This window comes from Phyllostomus hastatus, unplaced genomic scaffold (assembly GCF_019186645.2).
Source record: "Phyllostomus hastatus isolate PE091 unplaced genomic scaffold, TTU_PhHast_1.1 phas_scaffold_78, whole genome shotgun sequence".
NCBI lineage: Eukaryota > Metazoa > Chordata > Mammalia > Chiroptera > Phyllostomidae > Phyllostomus > Phyllostomus hastatus.
The window spans coordinates 13,052,307-13,074,263 of record NW_025334041.1 but is presented as its reverse complement, the minus strand read 5'-3'; positions in this window follow the sequence as shown (position 1 = coordinate 13,074,263).

Below are 21,957 nucleotides of genomic sequence, written 5' to 3'. Positions count from 1 at the left end.
ACTATACCCTATGGACTTTATTCAGAAAAATATAAAATGGAGAGAGTAAGGGGGGAATTTTCTTTAACTAATAAAAGGTGGAAGGAAAACAGCAGTGACATAAAACCTTGGCCAGATCTTCCTGCTTCCTGGGGACCATAGGGATATCCCCAGGCTGGTCAACCTCACAAATCATATGCCTTCCTCTTCCACTTGTGACAAGATGAGTTGGACTCTGGAAAAGTTTATTCTCCCGTGGCAAAAATGTCAAAGACAGTGCTTCTCTTACGCTGTTTGGTCCAAAGCTCCCTCTGAAAATCTGGTAAAAATCTATAGCTCTTCTATTTAGTGAAAATTCACATGGGCACATCATAACAACAGCAATAAGTATAACAGCAGCATCTAATATTTAGAGAAGACTGGGGGGCCAGGTGTTGTGCTGAAGTGCTTTGCAGCCATTCGCTTGTTTAGTCCTCACCCTAACCCCGCAAGGCAGGCACTATTTCCCCACCTTACCGATGCCTAAAACACTTGGAGAGGCTGAGTAGCGCGGCCCCTTGCAAAGTGTACTTATGACTGTAGGGCTTCCCAGACCTTCCCTAGGCCTACCCGGGCACCACCGAGCACGTAAGCGGGCTAGCAACCTGCCCCCTGCAGACAGAACAGAGGCAAACAGGCCCTTCAAGATGTCTCAGACAGTGTCCTAAATTCAGAGACCATTCTAAAACATCAAAAACCAACAACATAAATATGATGTGTGCATATATATATATATATATATATACACACACACACACACAAGCATACGTATACGTGTGTCTCTCTATGTAGGCATGTGTGAATTGCCAAGTCTAGGAATCAACCATTTTTTATTTTTGATACAGCTCTCAAGCTGGTTAAGACTGATGGACTGTTTCATCTCTCTCCAGGTCTGTTACCTGATAAGAGACAATGGGGGGTCTTTACACCCTCCCCCCCACCCCCCACCCACACGCTCTCAGGAAACAAAACCTGCAATCCAGCATTGACCCCGGGGAGGTGTCAGATAAAGGGCTACCACCCAACAGACAGACTCACAGCTCCGCAGCTGACATGGATAATGAATAAAATATTACCCTGGGCCTTGACATCCCTCTCAGACCCATTACGGATGGCCCTCCCTGTCCCCGGACTGCTGTCTGAGCTGGTGTGTAATCATGGGCATGCAGTGACATCAGAGTCTGGTGCTGGGCTCTTCGGCAGGTTCAGGGGGCAGGGTGATTCGTGTTCAGTGCCACTGAGGTACCCTGGGAGCAGTCGTCAAGCGCCCCCACGGCCACAGCCGGCACCCAGGGGAGCTAACACCAATCCTAGCGGCTCCCCCCGTGGGCCCTAAGCTGCACATCTGCACAGGCCTGGCGGAGAGTCCGTCAGCATCTCATCAATCTTCCAAAGGGAGGTTCAACCTGCAGTCAGCGTTATCTCCAGGCTGTCAGGGCAGCTGTGCCACGGCAGAGCAGCTTTGGGAAGAGGGTGCTGACTATCAGGGTGTCTGTTTCCCTCTTCCTTCTCACTTTGAAGTCCAGGTGGCAAGCTCAGAACCCCCTCCGATTATCGAAAGTTGTCAGGAGTTATCCAGTCCTCCGATTGTGGGAATCTGCAACGAGCTGACTGCAGCCCGAAGGAGATGAGTTTTCCAGCTACCACAGCGCTGAGTTCTGTGTCGTACACGTGTGCTGATCCCCTACCCAACTTTCTTGGCCTGACACCCAGCCACGGGGGAAAAAAAAAGTGAATGTAAAGAAAATTCGATCAGAAAGTACCAGAAAGATGTAGCATCACCGAGTTTCCTCAACCACAGTGGGTGGAAGGTGTTTTGTGTCAGTTCCTTCCTCCAGCGTGAAAAGTAACATATCCATCCTGAAGTTATTAAGCACTCTCCGACGTTCCAAACAGATCAGTTGTTGATTTGTTTATTTGTTACAGAACCAGACACATGTGGCTGCTGAAAGCAATCAGGCAGCAGCGGGGTGAAAAAAAAGACTTCAAAAATAAATCGATCTGAAGAGTAAACCATACTGCAAAGGAGCTCAGGACCCGGGCATACCTACCTTCCAAGTTGTGTTATTCTATGCTATTCATGCCACTTTCCTTATTTATGTAAAACAATTTTTGTTTTCTTTTCCAGAAAGAATGCTGCCAATCGCCAGAGGCAGACATGTTTATCAAGCTGTGCATCTTGAAGTCTGACATAAAATCTGTGGCCTTTGGTACAGCTGAAAAACACTCTGTCAACACCATGGAGAGAGCAAGCCCGTGGCGCTGGCCCCGACCCAAGCAGAGCAGGGGAACGGACGAAAACTTGACACGAGGCCAACAATGACAAGACGAGGGAAAGGCAAACTGGAGGCGAGCAAACCTTTTCCATCGAGTCTGTTTAATATCTCGTGCAAGCATCCAAACCACAAATCGGTCAGCGCTGAGGTGAAAAGACAAGTTTTTCTCCCTTTTGGAAAGCTCCTTTGCTTAAGCTCCTATGAATACATCAATTATATTAGCCCTGAAAGTGTCTGTCAGGGCGATGTCAAAAGGTCCACTATTTTACAGACTGCCCACTTCAGAAACAAAATACCCTTCAGACTCCCTGCCTTGAATTGCTTAGCCAAAGAGCTTCAGAGGAGAAATAAGTGTAAACTCGGCTGCATGGAGGGAGAGAAAAGCCACTGATTTTAAGTAAACTCATATTGGTATTTGCCTGCTTCATTAAGTCCCCCCGGCACTCGTGTGCCTTCAAACTCTTCAACAAGTCAGGGAAAACGCTCTCTTGTGACAGAAGGGGTGAGCCCAAGGAGAAGGCTGTCAGAGTCCCCACCCGCCCCAGAGCCTGGAAGCTGGAGGAGACCAGCTCAGTAACAGAGTTGCCACAGAAATACTCTGTCCTGAGCTTTTCCCTCCAGGCAGGTCTCTGGTTCCCAGGATAAGAAATCTACACTATCTGGACGCCACAATGAATTAAGAGAAGCCGGCGATGGCTGGAGACAGCCCACAGGCCTTTGCATACAGTTAGAACATAATAATCATGACAGTTGGTAATTGCGCAGCCTTCGGTGGACCTGTGATCGTCAGTCAATCGCGGTCGCTCCTGGCTACACTTCCAGAAGTGCGGCCACCTTCACGCTGTCGTGTTCATACATCATGTGTTCTTTCCAGAGTCGCTCTACCCCTGCCTCTTCCTGTGGTGTCTGTCCCCCGTCTCCGCCACCCTCTGTTGCTTACGTTGGCCAGCCCGTCTGAAACGGGAGAGTCTGAACCCTTCGCGCCACAAGCACTGCCAACATTCCACAAGATGTATGTCAGGGAAGCCTGCGAAAATGACAAACGGTGGGAAAGACGGCCAAAGGGGGGAAGCGAAAATAAATCCAACCACGATTTAACCAAAGGTGACCCGGTACTGTCCCTCGGGGGTCCTGTAATAACTTGGGGGGCATGGACTCAAGGAGAGAAAGAGAAAATACTATATGAGGATCTTCACCACATTTTTGTTTTTAGTGCACAAATCTCTTTGGAAAAATTTACTTGTTACCCTTAAGTCATAATCCAAATGTGTCAAAGGAGTAACAGAACATCGAGATTGATCGGGTGGATGGCTGGGCACAGGGAGGGGTGATTCTTTTCTAGCACGTTTATGTCGAATCTCTAAACTGTGAGCGTGAGTGTGGAGGAGGTCCTGGTCGCCTGAGGTGACCAGTCACAGAAGGCAGGACCCCCCTCACCTGAGGGGCGAGGACAGCCGCACTGTAGGGGAACTACCCCACAAAGTAAGCTTTTTGTCCCAGTCCCCATTTAATGAGCATACTGAAATCTTGATCTTACAAAAGTCACCAACTCCAGTAAAGTATGACCCACCCATAGGATGCAATACCGTCCTGACACCAAAAACTGTTCTTGTGAAGAGCCTTTAACGACACACAGAGATGTGTCTAACCTGATATTAAATCAGTAAAAGCAAAACTGACCAACACACTTGCAGGATAATCATAACAATGGAGGCAATCCACATGTAAGGGCAGCAACACCCCAAAACTTCGAATGGTGGTTATCTGTGGGTGCCGAGATTACAGAGGATTTTCATTATTTTCTATACTTCTTATTGTCTGGGTGTTCTATAACAAGTAGGGTTTCATTGCATACTTAAACATAAAGATTTTAACATAGAATAAAATCCTTAAAAGTCTTCACCTACTTCTTTGAAGCACAAGGTTTTTCTTCACTCATGGCTTGAGGTCTAGGACTCTGCTTTTCAAGGCAAAAATGGCACTGTAAAGATACACTTCCATCTTGGAACCTATTTTCCTCAGTGTTTTTTTCTGATACTTAAAAGTGCTGTGGACCTTAACAGAAAGGTGGGAGGAAGTCTCCATGGATTTTGCACATGCACCTAGACTGTCTAGAGCCGGAACCCTCTAGAATGGCATTGTCCGACACAGCATCCCCTGGCCCCACATGTCCTCCGTTCCGACCTTGAAGCATGAGCTGCTACTGCGAGTGTCACCACCCACCGGATATTGATGGCGTGAGGGAAAGGGGAGAAAACGTAAAATATCTCATTAATAACTGTATATTGACTACAGGTTGAAAGGGTATTTTGGAGATGTCAGATTAAATAAAAGTGGCTAACATAGTTTCACCTGTTTCAAATGTGACAGCTAGCAAATGTAGAAGTACCTATGTACCTCACATTCTATTTCCAGTGGATTGAAATGATCTAGGAGAAGAATTCTTCAGAAGTGTGACTTGATCATCTACCATCTATTAGAAAAATTCAGGACCCAAATGTGCACAGACTCTTGCCCAAGCTGTATCTAAAACCCCATAAAATGTGTTCTCCTGCCCATTCTAAGTGGTTCCACCTTTTCGGTGGTCAGGTAACTTCAGTCATTTCTGAGCATGGATGAACTGAGGACGGTTCAAGGGCAACAGCCCTGAACGGCTACACCTACAGGTAACCTTGCCCTTCTCCAGCCTGACACATCCCACGTAGCTCAGAACTCTCTCACTTCTAACATCCGCGATGGATAGCCTTTCTTACCAGGGGTTCGCTCACACATCTGTGTAACACTCCACCAAAGGGCACAGTCCCCTTTGCCACAGCCTCAAGTCCTGTCAGGTCCCAAAAGGCCGTGCCAAACTCCTCCACATAGTTGGAGCCATCTCTCAAGGTGCCCCGGGTGTGAGGGGACTGAAAGCGATTGCTCTTCAAAGCCCCTGGTGTGAGGGCAGGGAAAACACGAAAGGAAGGATTATATCTTCCTGAACTGCCAAACCAAACTTCGAGAAGCAGGTCCTCCAGAGAATGACTCAGACCCACATGATGTTTTCCAGGACGATGTTTTCACCGGAGGGGGAGCTGTGTGCTTGACTCTCTGGCCAAAGGTTACTTGGCCTTTTATAGCCAGCCCACCTCACTGCACAGCAAACGTGTACCTAGGGCCCCTTTCTCGCCCTGCTCAGAGCTGCATTCCCTCTCTGCAGCGGTCAGGTCAGAAGAAATAAAACCCTGATAAGCAACGTGAGGGATAAACATCATCCCCTTGCTCACCGCAAGCAACTATTCCACGTAGGGGACAGCGGGGAGGGGATGACGAAAGAGGAAGGGTAGGGAGGGGAAGGGGGGAAAGGGAAGGAAGAAAAGAAACAAGCTGCAAAGTTTCCCGGTGCACAGTCTGCATCACCCAGAGGCGCTGAGTTATCATCTTCCATGAGGAGTTCTCTCTAAAAAGGCAACTCTGTGATCTCAGGCCCCTCTAGGGCAGAGGAAAGAAAGAACGCAACTCTAAATTTTCCGCTGATGAGAAGCTTCTCCCTTTAGTTTTCATGGTTGTTTAAAAGAAAGGAAAGAAAGGAGAGAGTGCCCCTGGAGTGGGGACAGAGCTCAGCTTCCTGCAGCAGCTACCTCGCTCACCACCCAGCCCAGGAGGCAGGGGAGGGGCCGGGAAGCCGCAGATGGCAGTTACTAGGTCAAGGCTCATGTGGCTGAACTGAGTTAATAATTCCCAATTATTCCCTCAAAGATGACTAACACACAGCCCCTGTCTGGTAGTTCTCATAGCAGATCCAATGTCTTCATAAAATCAAAGTCCCTTGTATGACAGCTTCAATTCAAATGTTCCCCGGGAGATGAAAATCCAAAATCCTGACTTTGAGTGTGCCATGCTACTGAGCTGTCTTCATTTTTCTCTCTGAACTTGTTTGGCCCTGCCTTACAAATTAACATGTTAAAGGAAATGAAACTATAAGCCTAGAAGGAACAATGAAGATCAGGATTTGTTGAATTTTTACATTCTCACTATTGAGACAGAATTTAGGAAGCAAAGACCCCCACTTAATTACTTTCAAATATACCTCCCAAATCACTACATTAAAGAGTGTTATAAACGGTGACATTGTAAGAACACTTCATTGACATGATTGGGGGGGGAGGGCAGCACATAAGAAAGAATCGAATTTGAAAGAGAATTTGTTAATTTTAAAATGTCATCCAAGTAATTACAGTCATTATACCTCCCCACGTGCAGCAAGGAAGTGAAAATACCCAGCTCCCCCGCTCATTTTCCAGTATATATCTATACGGTTAAAACACACATATGTCCACGCAAACACACACAGGGACACCAGATTTTAGACTTCAGCCCTTGCTTGCCAAGGTTCGCCCTAGAGCAAATATTTACTGCAGCGATACAAAGTTTTCCTAAAGGACGAGCAAAATGGAAGCGTTTACAAACGCTGCGAGTTCTTTATATGCGCAGGGGCGGCTACAAGAAAGATATAGTTTAATAAAAACATTATGGACTTTGAAAGCAAACACAGTCCAAGAGGCTTGCACATGTGGGAAAAGATGATGTTTCAGCCTAACACGTTTTCTCTTGAAGATCCGTTAGCTGTTTGCAGTGAACATGCCCGTTTCCTCGGGGCCCCGCTAATCCGTATTGTAAAACATTCGCGGGGAAACAAATAAAAAGGATCCGACTCTGCCGTCGGAGCCGGGCAGGGACATGGCTCTTCTCTCGTAGACGCAGACAGAAACTGTTTAGAATTGACGAAGGTCTGGGTGCACCGGGGTTCTCTAACCTAAACAATCCCCACCTCCTCCCCCTACCCTGAGGATACCACTCACGGACCATTTTCCTCTGCACTCTCCGACCCCATCAAGTTTCCCTCCACTGATGATCCCAAAATGAACCCAGTATTTGCAATACATGAGGAAAAATACACCAGTGTGCGTCCTCGTTGCTACCGTGCCTTCGGCCCCTGTTGTCCACTGCGAGAGCCCACTAAGAGTGCCTGGTCTCAGAACCAATGTTTTGCATTTAAAGTTGGCATTTTGCACGTTTACTCCATTTTGCTCAGCCACCGGGTCTTGGGAGGTGGGGAGGGGGTGCTAGCCTTTTCTTCATCAGTGTTGTTGTACTTCATTCCCTATGAACCTCACTCAGGCTGTGTCCATCTACCTCGACGCGGATGACTACATGGGATCTTAAAGAAAGAACTCCGCGTGCGCCATTTACAAGTCACTCAGATAGAATAGGAATCCACGCGGAGTTTGACAAACTTTTGGAAAGACCTTGTGGAGCCCTGCTGCTCTATCCTTGGGCTCTATCGCCCCCTGGTGGCGTCTCCGAAACAAACTTGGCCAGGGCTCAGCTCCTCCAAGGTTCACGCGTCAGGCCTTTCGGGGCTGGAGGTGCTTGCACTCTGGGACGCCCTGGTGCCAACTAGGGTGCGGGGAGGGAGGTGGCTGGAGGGGCAGTGAACGCGGAGGGAGAGTGAACTTCAGAAAACCCACCTGGCAAAAAAGGCTTCAGGTTTCTTTTCCTTAAACAAAAAAGCACTAGAACTGGACCAAAAATGCAGAGATCTTAAAACAGCCCCTCCGTTTTTACAGAGGAGAATCTGAGGCCCAGAGAAGTGTAGTAAGGGATCTTCTCAAGGTCCCTGGTTGCTATTGACTGATGCCCTCACCCCCGGTCGTGCTGCTCTTTCTGAATGACAGGGTTTAGGGGTCCACGGCTCTGGGAAAGATTGAGTTTGCCTTACTCTGTTGGAAGACGCAAGGGGGTGATCAATGAGGGGACGAGCAGCACCGGAGAGTTGACGTGGGCCTCAGTCGTCCCCGTTACAGGGTGGAACGGGGTGGGGAGGCTTTCAGGCCACCTCGGCCCCTCGTGGGAACACGCCGCGCTCCCCCAAGGCCCTGGAGCGGCCTGGCCCGGCTTCCCAGGCCCGTGGCAGGCGGGCAGGCGAGACACAAAGCAGGCCCCGCGGGCGGCGCTCCGGGTTTAGGGGAGGGCGGCGTGGGCTTGATTGATTGATTCACGGCGTTTAACCCCCGCCGCCGCCTCGCCGGAGGCGGCCGATCCAGCTGCGGCCGCTGGCCCCGGGTGGCCGCGGGCCGGACCCGCGCCCCCTCTGGCCCTCTCCCCCGCCCCAGCTCCGGAGGGGGGCCGCGGCGAGGCAGGGGGGCGGGGTGATTTACAGCCGCGCCCGCCGGACTCTGGCTAGAGCACTTCAACCGGGGAAACCGACTCCCAGGGCTCAGTCCGGAAGAGGCCCTGAAAGGGGAGAGGAGTGGGGGCGAGGGGCGGAGGGGCCTGCGGGCCGCCAGCCTCAACTTCCCGCGCCCGCTGCGTTCCCCGCCTCTGCCCACGTTTGCGTGGGGAATTGAGCTCATGGGAGACCTGGGGACCGCAGCGTCCCTCATCTCCCGGCCCGCTGCCCCGCATGCCCGCCGCTCACTCCCCGGGCCTTTTCAGTCCCGCCAGATCCGACTCCGGACGCAGCGTCCCACCGCGCGGGGGACGCCGAATCTGTACCTTTCGACCCCCCCGGGGGAGGGGAGGCGAGCCAACGAAACTCAGAGAGGGTCCGGGGCGACGCCTGGAGAGCCCCTAGGTCCACCGCTGTCCGTTTAAACACATTTTCTCCCTGTTTTTGCAGCGCGCAAAACAAACATGCAGTGCAGCGAGACTGGCCTTATAAACTGTAGGTTCTCTCGTAGATGGACCGGGGTCTAGGTCGCTCGGTTAGTTCTTGCTTGGCCTCCTCACTTCCCTTGTTCCCTAAGAGGACAAAAAGCGCTCCCTAAAACGTTTTGCTTTACCTTTAGCCTCTGTACGGTGCTGTCTGATTATATTTTGCTTAGGAGGAAGACAAAACCGTGAAGATAGTGAAATAGAATAAGAAGCAAATCCGAGATGGAAGTTCTAAAGTAAAAAATACTTTTATTCCATTTTCGTATCTGTAATGTGACTGGGTGTGAGGCGTTTTCCTTCCTACCGTTTGTGAAGTTGATCACTAGAATCGAGGGTTGGTGAAAAGGTCCAAGTTCTCGCTCTGCAGACACGAGGGATAACGAGGTTAGGCAATTACACTTAGGACGTGGCACCCCAACGGTTATTTTCTAGCTATACAAAAGTCAACAAAACACAAGCACTAAGCGCAATAAATCCGCCTTTTTGTAAGATGAGGTCTAAGTGGCTATTTTCAGAAAGATTTTATAAGTAATGAATATGTCCACTTAAGATCTGTTTTTAACTGCTGACTGCAATTTTAAAACGCATAATTATAGGGCAGAGTGATCGAAAGTGAATGTACAATTATTCTGCCTGTTCCTGTACATGGTCTTGTTACTTGGTATTTTCTTCTTTCCTACCTTCTCTCTGCAAATACTATTAGCCCTGAGTCTGGCCTTGAAATAGGGGCAGCATGAAACCCTCTCTTCCTGATAAATCCAAACGGAAAACCAGATATACTCATAAAGAGGACAACAGATGAGAAGTGGAGGTCGACACTTTTCTTTGGTCCCTACCCCCAAACCACCCGCCGGGTTGGCAAAACAAAGGCGCTGATTTCGACTAGTGACTTGCGAATAGAAGGAAAGCCTTCACTATCTGTAGTCGGAACCCCAGCATTAACCCCTAAAAAAGCTACGTTGCTCTAACAGCAGCTTCATCCAACCTCGGCCCTAGTGGTCTCCGCTCCTGGGAAGACCGTTGGCTGGGAAGTTTAGCTTCACCCTCGATCTCTTTTTAATCCCTAAGTAGCCCCGCAAATGACACTCAGAAGCGAACTGCTTCTTACTCTTACCTTTTAAACTCTTGCTGCTGTGCTTATGATGCACACTTTGCTGTTTAAGGAAATGTTGCTGCAAACATTTCCACTGGGTATTTTACTCTTAAACTTTCCTGGGCAAACTCTCAAGAAGAAGTCTTTATATAAAGCAACAATCAACAAAGCTTATTTTCATAATATGTAGCTCCTTAACTGTGAGAGTATGTTTTCACTTCATTTAGCTATAAAATATAAAATTGTTTGGTTTTCAATTTTCCTAAATTACTGTTGGGTACAAGGGTTGCAGAGAGTGGAAGGCGATCCTTGTGCCATCTGGCGGTGCCATGCGGAATTTCGCTGAAGAAGCCAAATTTACTGACCATCTGTGCCTAGGGCGGGTTTCTCCAAGGAAAGCCTTTATAAATCTCGTCCTTTGGAAATTAGGGCGGTGGGAGAACAACCTCCTTCGCCAAGAATTAATTTAAAGATAGGTTCACTGTGTTGGTGGGAATGCAGAGGGAAATTCTGTGCGTTTGGAAGCCCACAGTTACATAGATTTCTAGACTAAAACATCATATATGTGCACAAGATAACTCTTGTGTTTTAAAAAAATAATTTATATTCCAGTGGCATAGAAGTTTGGGAAAGGCCAGGGCGAGTGGTAGAGTTAAACATTTTGCAGCATTTATTAGAGGATTCTGCAGGCGTCTGTGCAATACCCTCCACTGAACACGTGAGGGCGTGCTCAAGTCTCGCTGGTCCCTGGTAAAGCGATTCCTTCCCTTATTTGCATAAATTGTCTTGATTGGATGTTAGGCTTTTAAAACGTCAATTTTTACGTCAAATCATTGTCAACCAACCAGCAACCTACTCCAGCGTGATTGGTTTTTACTTGTGGTGTCAATCATCTGAAATTTGCATACTAGTCCGTGGTGGCTAGAAGCTTGTCAGTAGGTTGTGGCAGCTGGAAGGGAAAGAACCGGACGGAGAAGAATGAAAAATCACTTTGTTCTAGCGAAACAAAAGAAAAGCATACTTTTCTCGTTATTTTAAAATAAATATAAGCGTTTATTCACCTAATAAAATAAAGGCACTCTACTAAATAAAATTAAGCAATTATCAAAGCTTTGTTTACTAATTTTATTTAATGTTTACTGCTTAAAAATATTAATAAGTAGGAAAAGGCATAACAAAACGCAAATATATACGCTAACAATTTAGTGTAAATGATAATTTTTACCGAACGTGAAGCTTCAAAATAAAATTGCTATGATAGAGTAAAAACACTGCTTTCAGTATTTAAGCTGAAAGCTCTGTGCTTCAAAAGAAAAAATGCACCAAGAGGGGAACTTAAAAGAACATTATTTTGCTTTTAACAGTCAAATATTTCCATCACTCTGCTCTTTGTTTATTTTACCTTTTTTTTTTAATTTACCGTGCACTCACAGACAGTATAGTACTCGAGTGGAGTCTCTGTAATATTTGTGTTTGTACATTTCTCCCCCCACTAACATAGACCTCAAAATAAAAAGCAAAGGAAAAGAATCTCAGGGCCTGAGAAGAAGTAATTGCTCGTTTTAAATTTCAGAATTCGTAAAACCGAAGCTTTGATTAACCTGCTGCAAGACTCTTCTAGGGCTACTATACTTTAAAATACACGCACAGCTGTAAGACTTCTATTATCTCTCTAAAATATGTTCAAATACGAACCAACGACCTAACACTTTATAACAGAGAAACACTCTCGGTCTTTCTCTGCCGGGCTCTGACACGCCAAAGAAACTTGTTCAACGCGAGAATTTGGATGCAACAGGGCAACGGAGCAGTGCTTCTCCACGCAGCCAGCCCTCGCCTCTGAAGAATTTTGTACTAGGCGTTAAGAACCAGCACTGCAATAAATTGGAATTGGCTTCTACGGCATTCACCGGATTAGGAAATTAATTTCAAACTTTACATTTAATAGCCAATGGGTTTTTCCTTCGCTATTTTATCTTTGCCACTGTTGTGTTACATATTTCTAGTTTTCTTTTTCTTTCTTTTTTTCTTTCTTGTCTTCCTTTCTTTACTTTTTCTGTTTTAAAAGTTTTTTTTTCCCCTTTCTTCCAGTGTTCTGGGTGTTCTCAACAGTTCGCCCTGGTTTGGACGACTACAGGAGGCTAAGATACGTGTGTGCCTGTGACTGCAGGGAAACCCAAGCGGTCTAGAGTGCTGGGAGGAGGTGGGGGAGAGGTGTGTGATGCATACGAAGGCTGGGCTGTGATACTAGGCGTCATTTAATGTGTGCTTTACAAGAAATGCACAAATCGACACAGCGGTAAAATTAAATCTCTTTCTTAGGGTTTTTAAGTATCTTTTTCAGACACAGTAAAGTATGCCTTCTACTTTTTTACTTCCTTCCCAATTAGCCTGATGCTGGAGACCCTTCTCGGTAAAACCTCTTCCAGTCTCCGGAGCGGGTGAGTGCACGGTCTAGGTCTATCAGCCCTTCTGACTCAGCGGAAAATGCCCACAAAGTGGACCACAGCCACGGAGCGGGCAGAAGCAGCTTCAATTCGAGCACTCATCGCCTCCACTATCACCATCACCCCCACCGCCACACACGCTCACACAGACACACACAGACACCCACACGCGCACGCGCACACACCTCCCCTTGCTGTCAATCACAAGCGCACTCCATAGGGCGCATGCGCATTGATGAACTCCGGCCCAAACCGACCCCACGCCCTTTCTACGTCACCTCACCCAACACACCAATAAGAGGGCGGATGTGGGGGCCGGGCTACAAGGAAGCAGCCAATGAGAGCGCGTTTGGAAGCCAGAGATTGAGAGGAGTAAATCCTTCCGTGGTCCACGTTCAGCCACCCCCCGCGATGATTTATGCGTCCCTTTTATTATTTGTAACACTTTGGGAAGTTATTAAAAGGAAGATCTACTGCTTCCTCTTTTTTAGGGTGGAACTGGATGGCAATATTTGTCAGTGGCCCTTATTAGGGAAGAGTGAGGCACGGTGGGACGCGGTCGGATGCTGGGTTTGTGTGGGTCCTGTTTTTTATTACAAGACAGATTATCCTTTCATTACAAGCTGCAGACAGGGCCAACTTCGAAGGTCTTCGTGGCCGAATGATCTTCGATCACTCAGGGAGCTGAAACTTGATCCTTCCGACTTTCTTGTCTGTACTCTTGGCGTTGGGAAGAGTCTCTCGGGAAGGTGTTACAGCCTTTGGTCGCCCGAGAAAGAAATAAGCAAACTCCCCCTCCCCTTTCCCAACACAGAGTAAACCTCGGCCTTTTCCGCTTGGATGCTCATTAAGAGTTAGTTGACTTTGTAGCGGATGCAATAAAACTTGGATGGTTTCAGGCCCCAAACAATCCTGGTTTCTGTTTTTCTCTGTCCCCAACCACACCCCCAAGGAAATTGCCTTTTCAGCAGGCGCCTGCGGGAAAGAACCGCAAGAGACAGTTTCCCTTGGAGACCTACATTTTGGGGGTGAGGGGTAGGGGCGTCTGGAGGGTGTGGAAATAAAAAGGGCCAAGGTAAGAGAGGCGGGAGGCAAAGGAGGCCTTCATGTGTGGGTTTGAATTTTCTGGCCTGCTAGGAATTTAAAAACAACAACAACACGCAGTACCTGCAGGACTCTGAGGAGTTAGTGGTCACCCACAAACTGCTGACAACCCCAACACTGGCTGCGGGTCAGCTTTGCGAGGGACGAGGAATCCCCTGGGAAGAATGAATGGGAAAGAGCCAAAGAAAAGAACGGATACAAATCTGCTACTCTAGACCTCCAAATGTAAATAACCGTTTCAAACGTAAAACAGAGATTCCAAGAAGTCAGGGATGTAGACTGTATGTTGCTTCTGTTTCTCTAGGTCACAGTCGGGAACTTCAGTCGCTAGTCTGGCGATATTATTTGAAATTATGAAAATCCTTGCAAAAAGGGGTGCTGGGGGGTGGAAATGGGGTGAAGAGAGACCCAAGGGGAGTGGGGAGGAGGAGGCAGGTAGAAAGGAGCAAGAACTGTTTGATCGAAGGACTGTGCTGAAGGAAAACAAAACCGTGAACTTCAAAGCTCCCGCCTAATCCCCCTCAGGTTAATTTCTGCTTCCTAAAAAGTTGATCAGGGTCATAAATCACCCGTCGCGCCCCCACTGGACCTGCTCGGTTCCAATGAAGTTCTCTCACCGCCGCCTGCCGCAGGGGCGCGGGGTGATTCTCCAGCACGAGGTCGTCTGCGGCCTCCTGGGGCTGCAGGGCCCCTGGGACTGTGTGGACGCCTGGATGCTCAGCAATCGGCTTACTGGAGGAGGTGAGGGTCTCCAGAAGACGCTGCAAGGAGGCGGGCTCGGCCGCGGAGCGGTCCTGCAATGCAGCTTTCATTCCGCGGGACCTAACATAAAACCCAACCCTCAAGTGTGTCTGAAGCACTGTTTGAAGGTTACAGTGTGTTAGAGATTTGCAAAGCTCTGCCGAGCAGTAAAAATTAGAAAGGCCTGACTAAGATTTGTCAAATGACTTCCGGTAGCAGAGCCCCCTTAAACCCGGGGGAGCCATGCGACCTCTGATCTTGGCTAGGTCAGGGCCTGGAACTCCGCGCTGGGCAGCGCGCTAGTGGCCACTCTGGGCCGGTCGCGCCGAGTGAGCAATGAAGGGTCCGCCTCCAGTCCGGAGGGGGCCTGCTTTAAGTGTGAGTGTAAAAGTCAAGACGAGGCTTTTCCACTGGCCTATCCGCCGCGCAGAAGGCCCTGGCGTGGACCTAACCCCTTGACACTGACCGTTAAATTGGGGGAAATGTCACCTGAATCCAGAGGCTGGCCTTAAGTGAAAATCTTCGCGGGGGAAGCTAGGCAGGTCTTCATCATAAGGACCCATGTTCCCAGCAGCAACAATGACTAAACATAATGTTTAAATAAAGCCAAACACCGTTTTGTCAAAAATCTGAGAGACCACAACCCTCGCAGTCCAGGATGCTTAGTAAGCTGCAGCTCTGTAGGAATTCCGGCTTTTCCGGGTTATTCCCAGGCAGACGTGGGATTTCTTTCGTCTAAAGTGACAGTTCGCTCCCCAGCACTCCCCAGGGCGGCGATGGCGCAGGATTCCGCTGTCGCAAAACACCAATCATACCCGTCTGGTTTATACGAGTTTACAGCTCGCGCTCACCAGGCTAAAATAACTGAAGGAGACTGCTGACCAAGAAAAAAAAGGGGGGAAAGAGAAGGAAAGGCATCTGTTTTGAAACATCATTCAGGTCCCTCCATCACACGGGACTGATTTTAAAAATGTTTTTACTGTTCTCCATATCAGACACGAAGAAGTGTATCCGAAAATGCAAAATCAAGCCTGGTATACTCAGTTACCCTAGATGAATAATTACTTAGACTCAGGCATGTTCTTCTTCTGTGAAAGGGAAATGAACATGGTTTTTGTAACTCTTTCCCCCCGACATGCACACCCAGGATTATGTTACAGTTTTTAAAAACATAAAATAACTCTAAAATTGATCAGCGATGGATACATTTATCATGGATTACATATTTTATCATCCACGAGTAAAGGCAGTATTAAGTTCTAGGAAATAATGCATTGGAGGTTTGATCATTTTCTCCATACGGGGAGGGAATAATAGAATCCCTAAATAAAGTTATACCATTGATAAAAATAGGGGACATAAAGGACCTCAAGAGAGAAATAAACTGGGGGAACGGGGAGACTGTGAAACATTGAGGCACAGTTGAAGATCAGGCGCCAAGACAATGAAATTGAAAGGCAGATTAAAGAAAGGCAATGAGGGTTTAACTGAGGGACCTTCGCCACCATAGATAGAGTAGCCACATCTGTATCAGATGTCAGACTTCCCTACAACTTGCTTCATGCATTTTCAACTTTGGTTTCTGCACACAGCAACGAGTGCACGGAGGGAGAGCGTCTGCAGCTCCAAGATGCAATGCGGTCTTAGCCTCCAGGTGCCTATTTGAATTCTTCCCAGAAGCTATGAAAGGGAGCTCAGGACTCAGTACCGTGTTTCCCAAACCACAAGGAGTGGACGACAAGAAAAAGTTTTCTCTCTTAGCAATCGCAGCACCGCGTTCCCAAGTGAAAGGAAACACTCTCGACAGCTTCAAAATTAAAAAGATTTGCTAACAACCACTGTTTGCCCTTTCCGGGGCCCCAGCCTGTCTAAACTCGTGGTATTTACATTCCTAGAAGCCCAGGTGAGGCGCACGCAGGGGCCCGGGTGCCCTCAGCGCCTAGAGCCTTGCACCCGGCCTCCGGGCCCAGGGCAAAATATTTTCAAGACCTGTCTCCCCATGACACACACCCCCGTTTTGTGAAGGACGTGGGGGCATTCATCAAGTCTGCGTTTACTCATTGCTGTAGTTCTGAGATTTCTAAACGAATAGGAACCTATTATTTACATCCGTTCCTTGCACAGATATTTATTATCTGTAGGAATATTTAAGGGTCTGTATTCCGCCGGCCACCTTTGACAGGCGCCGTCACCTCACACTCCCGGGTAATAGACCACACTGTGGTTGCATTTAATTTATTGGAGTGAGAAGTTACTGCGGGAGGTTTGCAAAGGGGGCCTTGCCACGCAGAGAGGCCAAGGCCCAACCCCGTTAAGTTCTTAGAAGGTCATATTTTTGTCTCAAAAGGAACATACTCAAACACAACCCAAAATACAAAAAAATATTTCCTTGAGGTGTGGGTTACTAACTAGGGTCCACGGATGTTTTTAGGGGTCTGTGAATTGGCCTTAGAACTCCCTGAAATGGAAAGCTACATATTGGGGAAATGTTGCAGGGAGGAGCTACACTTTTAAAAATCAAATTCTTTAAAAAGTTTGTGACCACCATCCACAGATAAAGAAATTATTGAGAAGCCATACGTTGAAATTTACACCAAATGCTTGGAAGCTTTGCATTGGGACTGAATAGATGTAATCTGAGAAGTCAGTATAATTAGCAGTGAACTAGGCACGATTTTTCGCTTGCTTTAAGGTAATAGATCAAAACAAGCAATACTGAAATCCCTTAATAGCCATGCCACTGTGATAAATTCAAGAGAGCTTAGGGAACTGGCAACCGGCTACCTGGTGTTAATATTAATGAGTTTTTAAGCCCGAATATTTCTATTACTCCATTTTCCCTCTAAACTTCAAGGCAACCCAAGATCTCCTAATATTGTCATTACCACGGCGGACAGAGGGAACCCGATCCGATGTGGTTCTAAAACAAAATGGGATATTAACCGTGTTTGTTTTCACTTTGATCCATAGGAAATAGGTCCTGCGCCCTGTGACCCATTAAACTAATAAGATTATACACATCAGCAGAGCGGAGGTTCTAATTGTTTCCATCTGTTCCAGATCTTTGCATTTTAAAAACTGATGAAAATGAAGCTTGAATTACAAAAAAAGAAAATATATTGAGAGTGAAAGAGTGATAAAGCCGAGCCGGTTGGACCACACATGAAATCAGTTACCGAGAAAAATAGGTGTATATGGTGTGGCGCTTTTGAGAAAGAAAAATATGCAGGAAACAGTCATTTAATTGATCTGTGCTCGCAGGTTTCCTAAAGGTAACACTTGCTTGAGAAAGCCAGCCAATCAGAAACGTTTCCGGAAAACCCTCTCTACCTCCCCGCCTTTCATGAATATTTAAAAAGTTAGATTTCTTATTTAAATATTCGAGGAAATGAGCCGCACAGGCTCGACTTTCACTGGGTGCTCACACCGAAGTGGGGCCAGAGGGAGGAGATGCGTTTGAGCCTTCATTTGCTTAGACCTCCCTCTTTTCCGTCACCGCACAGCCAAGCCAATCCGTGAAGATCTGCTTGACAAGTTTTTCCGCCCCTCATTTCTACGCCTGTACCCAGCCTTAACCAATAGAAAGGCTGCATGCTAATGAAGTACGCAGGCGTTTCTCGCCCCGCCTATTTCCCCACCTCTTCCCGGGGGTGGAGAACCAAGCAGAGTGGGAGGGCCTATTTCGGGTCAGAAGGAGGAGGGGATAAGGCGGAGGCGGGGAGAGCCGTGACACGTGGAACAGCGTTTACCTCCCCGCTTCCTCCGCCTGACTCCACCTCCTGGCGGGTGAGATGCCGTTTGGTTATTGGCTGAATTAATGAGGGCAGGGCAGGTTTTCGTTTTGCATAAAGAGTGGGCGGGCGTCCGGAGTTCGCAGTGTAACTGGAGAACAGTTGTCCCGCCCCTCTCCGGGTGGCTGCGGGGGCGGGAGGGTGGGGGAGGAGATGTGGGCGGGCCGGCGGCGGGGCCCAGTCGGCCTCGCCCAGCTTTTGCCAAGGGTTTAGAAAACGGTTTTCTGAAAAGATTCGTTTTAATTCACCCTTAAAGGGAATTATATATTTTTAAATCTATTTTTCGTTATTTTTTACAAATCACTCAGGTTGTAGCATGAAATAATAGAGACCATTAATGTAGTCAAAAAGAATATTTCCTTCCAATCTGAATAAGATCGGCTGCTCCCGCTGGCCTTTGGGGGGGGGGGAGCGGATTTTTTTTAAAGTATACTTTTTCACTAGAATTCATTTTTGTCTTTACTATGAATCCTGTCTCCCTAACTTTCTACTAGGTGAGCTAAAGGAAGCAGAGTTGAAGTGTTTAAAAAGCCGAGAAAGGGGAGAAAAAATTGCGGGCTAAGCGTTTGTGAATTGCTTGTGAATGATGCAAGTGTTAAAATTGTCAACAGTAATATGCCCCAGGGATACTTGGTTGACATTTTTAAAATAAGAGAATTATTCTTGTGATTTATTTGTGGTTTTTTTCTTACAAGAAAAATTCCTTCTGTTTTATGTCCAACTGAACACACACTTACCTTTTTGGGACTTGTCAAAGATGTCAGGTGGCCAATAACTGGAAAGTGAAAAGACAGCACAGATCCCAGGCACCCGAGTTTTAAAACACCATCAAAGTTTTGATATTGAGTAACAGTTCTACAGCTTCCAGAAAGGCAATTACAGTAGCTTGTTTCTTCAAACTAAAATTTGGAAGTGGTTGATTTTTAATTTAGATTACTCTTTAAAACCTGAATAGTCAACAAAGCCCTCTGATGAAACGAAGATGGGAGAAAGAGCTAATTTCTTGCAGAGGGCTTGCGGGACTTTATTTAAACAGAAAAGTTAAATTTCATAACAAATGCGAATATACACAGATCCCGCCCTCGAAATTGTCTTTATCTCCCTCCTGTAAGACAAATCACACCTTTCTGATTCTCCAATCTCTAACCCGCCAACGAAGAAAGAGGTTTCTGAATAATTTCTATATTTGTAAAAACCCGCACGTTCTCTCAACGGAGAACAATGGTTCCAGCAAAGTTAAGATCAAGTGGAAAGGAAAAATTTTCTTGATCGGTCAAAGTGGTTTAACTTTTTTCTTTGAAACACTTTCTGACCTGCAGTAAAGGTAGAAAAATGTGCTTAATTACTGCCTTCCTGCAGTTATATGTATAGACGTGTTGATTACATTTAACTCATATTTAATTTTGTAGTCTTAAAAGTAAATGGCTTGAAACATGATTTTATGCCCCCTGCATGCAATTATATTCAGAATTATTATTCTATTGCTACCAGGCAATTTTAAAATAATGTTTAAAATACATGTTAATACCTATGGTATTCCAAGCAATTAACATAATGCAAATCAATCATTAAGCCAAAAAAACATTGTTAGTTGCTAATTTGTCAAAATTGTTATTTGAAATTGAACTGTAGATAAATAGATTAATAAACCATTAGAACTTTTATACACTTGATTCTTAGTATTTATAAGTGGTTAATTTTACAACCTAATGGCAAAAAATTATATGTTCAGGTTAATCAGTTTTAGAAAGTAGCTTTATTTGACTTGTTAATTTTGTTTTAATAAGCTTTGGGATGATAAATAAAATACTGGTTTAAGAAATTTAAGTGAAAGTGTATTTAATCCAAACCACTGCATTGTTGTTGTTTTATAAATAAGGCTTTTTTAGTTCTGAATAGATGTTCTCGGAAAAAAAAATACTTAAAGGCATGGGGGATGGGGAATGTATAGTCTCATAATCAAAAATTAATTCTAGCATTTCCCTAAATTTTCTTCCTACTTTCTTTTATGTGTAACTACTGAGACTGTTTTTTTGTTTTGTGATTTCATTTTATTACAAATTCAGATTGGGCTCTATCTTAAAAACTCACTGTTTAGAGTTCAGCTTTATATTAGTCTTATTTTCTGCTTGAACTATAACTTAAATTTGTAGGAATCCATACTTCTTTTATTTATGTTCATATTTTTAAACTTCATTTTATTATAAAGATAAAAACATTCATAAAACAACCATTTGAAGTTACCAAAAACTAGAAATAAAATATAATGATCTGTTCATAAATAATTTCCACTGTCACTTCTTTAAAAAAAAAAACCACACAGTATTATCATTTTAAAACAAAAGTAATGGGACCTTTGGCTTAAAAATAAAATAATACACCCCAAAATAATTTACCTTTTTGCATATTTAAAAAAGTAATTTGTTAAAAGTTGCATTTTTATATTCTAGTCTAGCAAAGGCTGACTTGAGTTTTCTTCATGTTTAGCCATCTTCTGCAGCATACGCCATCAATTCCAGTATTGTTCATGCAAACATCTTTTCTGAGTTTTACAAAAACCCTCCTTTCCTATATTTTCTGTTCTTCTTAAGATGTGTTTGTTGATTATTCCTGTTTCAAATCCTGCAAGATGGTGTAATCACAGCAAACCAACACATTAAAGACATTAGTCTGTTTTCAAACTGCAAAATTTTTCCTTTAGCCCAATTATGTTTTACTAACAGCATCTGCTTCCAATCTATTTGCACTTTTAGGAATACTGATTTTTATTAATAGCACCTGAAAATACCAGCAAGCCACAAAGGATATGTAATTAAGAATATTATCAAGCAAGTACTTAACCAAATGCATGATTGGCTATGTTTGTGGCCTCTAAAAAATTAAGCGAAAGTACATATCTCACCATTTCATTTTAGTCTCTAATGCTATTAACTTCTTCCCCATCTTGTTATTATGGTTCCAGTAACAAAGCAAATAGCCTGTTAATCATTAAATCATAAACTCATAGCAGTACAGTCTTTATAATATATCACATATCCTGTAAATTTCAAAGCCAAGTGATTTCATTGTGGTGGCAGATGGTTGTGGAAAGAAATCCGTTTTACATCTTGGTTCCCTTTAGCTTACGGTAATATCCAACTGTAATATATTCAAACAAGTGTTTAGATGATAGAAATGAACTTTATTCCTAATATATAAAGTAAATTGCTTAAGTGTGAGAAAGTCTAAATCTGTGTGCTCTGCTGTTTTATTTAATGTAAATGTATGGATGAAGTGAAATGGATAATTTCATCCATTTTCCCAGGGTGATTTTATAAGAAAGAGACATGAAAATCGATATGCCCCATAGAAGAGCAACAATTTAGGCCGCTAGTTTATGGATGTAAGAATTCCGTAAGGATATACAGTGGCATTTTAAGATCTCTCTGAATAACAACTGACTGACCAATTACATACTCACAGCTGGAAGGTGCTTGCTCTATACACATGCTAAAAGACTACATTTGTGTTGTGGATAAACACCATCCACAAGAAACGAAATTAAGAATGTGATAGGGACTGTTTGTTTTGTTTCAGGTGTCTTTCATCACAAAATGTGTCTTAAATTTTTTAACACCATAAAGCCACCATTGGAGGCGGAGATAGGTATATATCTCCAAAATTTATATACATATGTTTTTTTTCATGGAAACAAGAAGTGTTTTGTGACCAGACTACCATAACTGAGTCATGAAAACAGACTCTTGATAGTTATTGTATTTAAGCATCCTGTACTCTATGGCTGTTTCTATAAG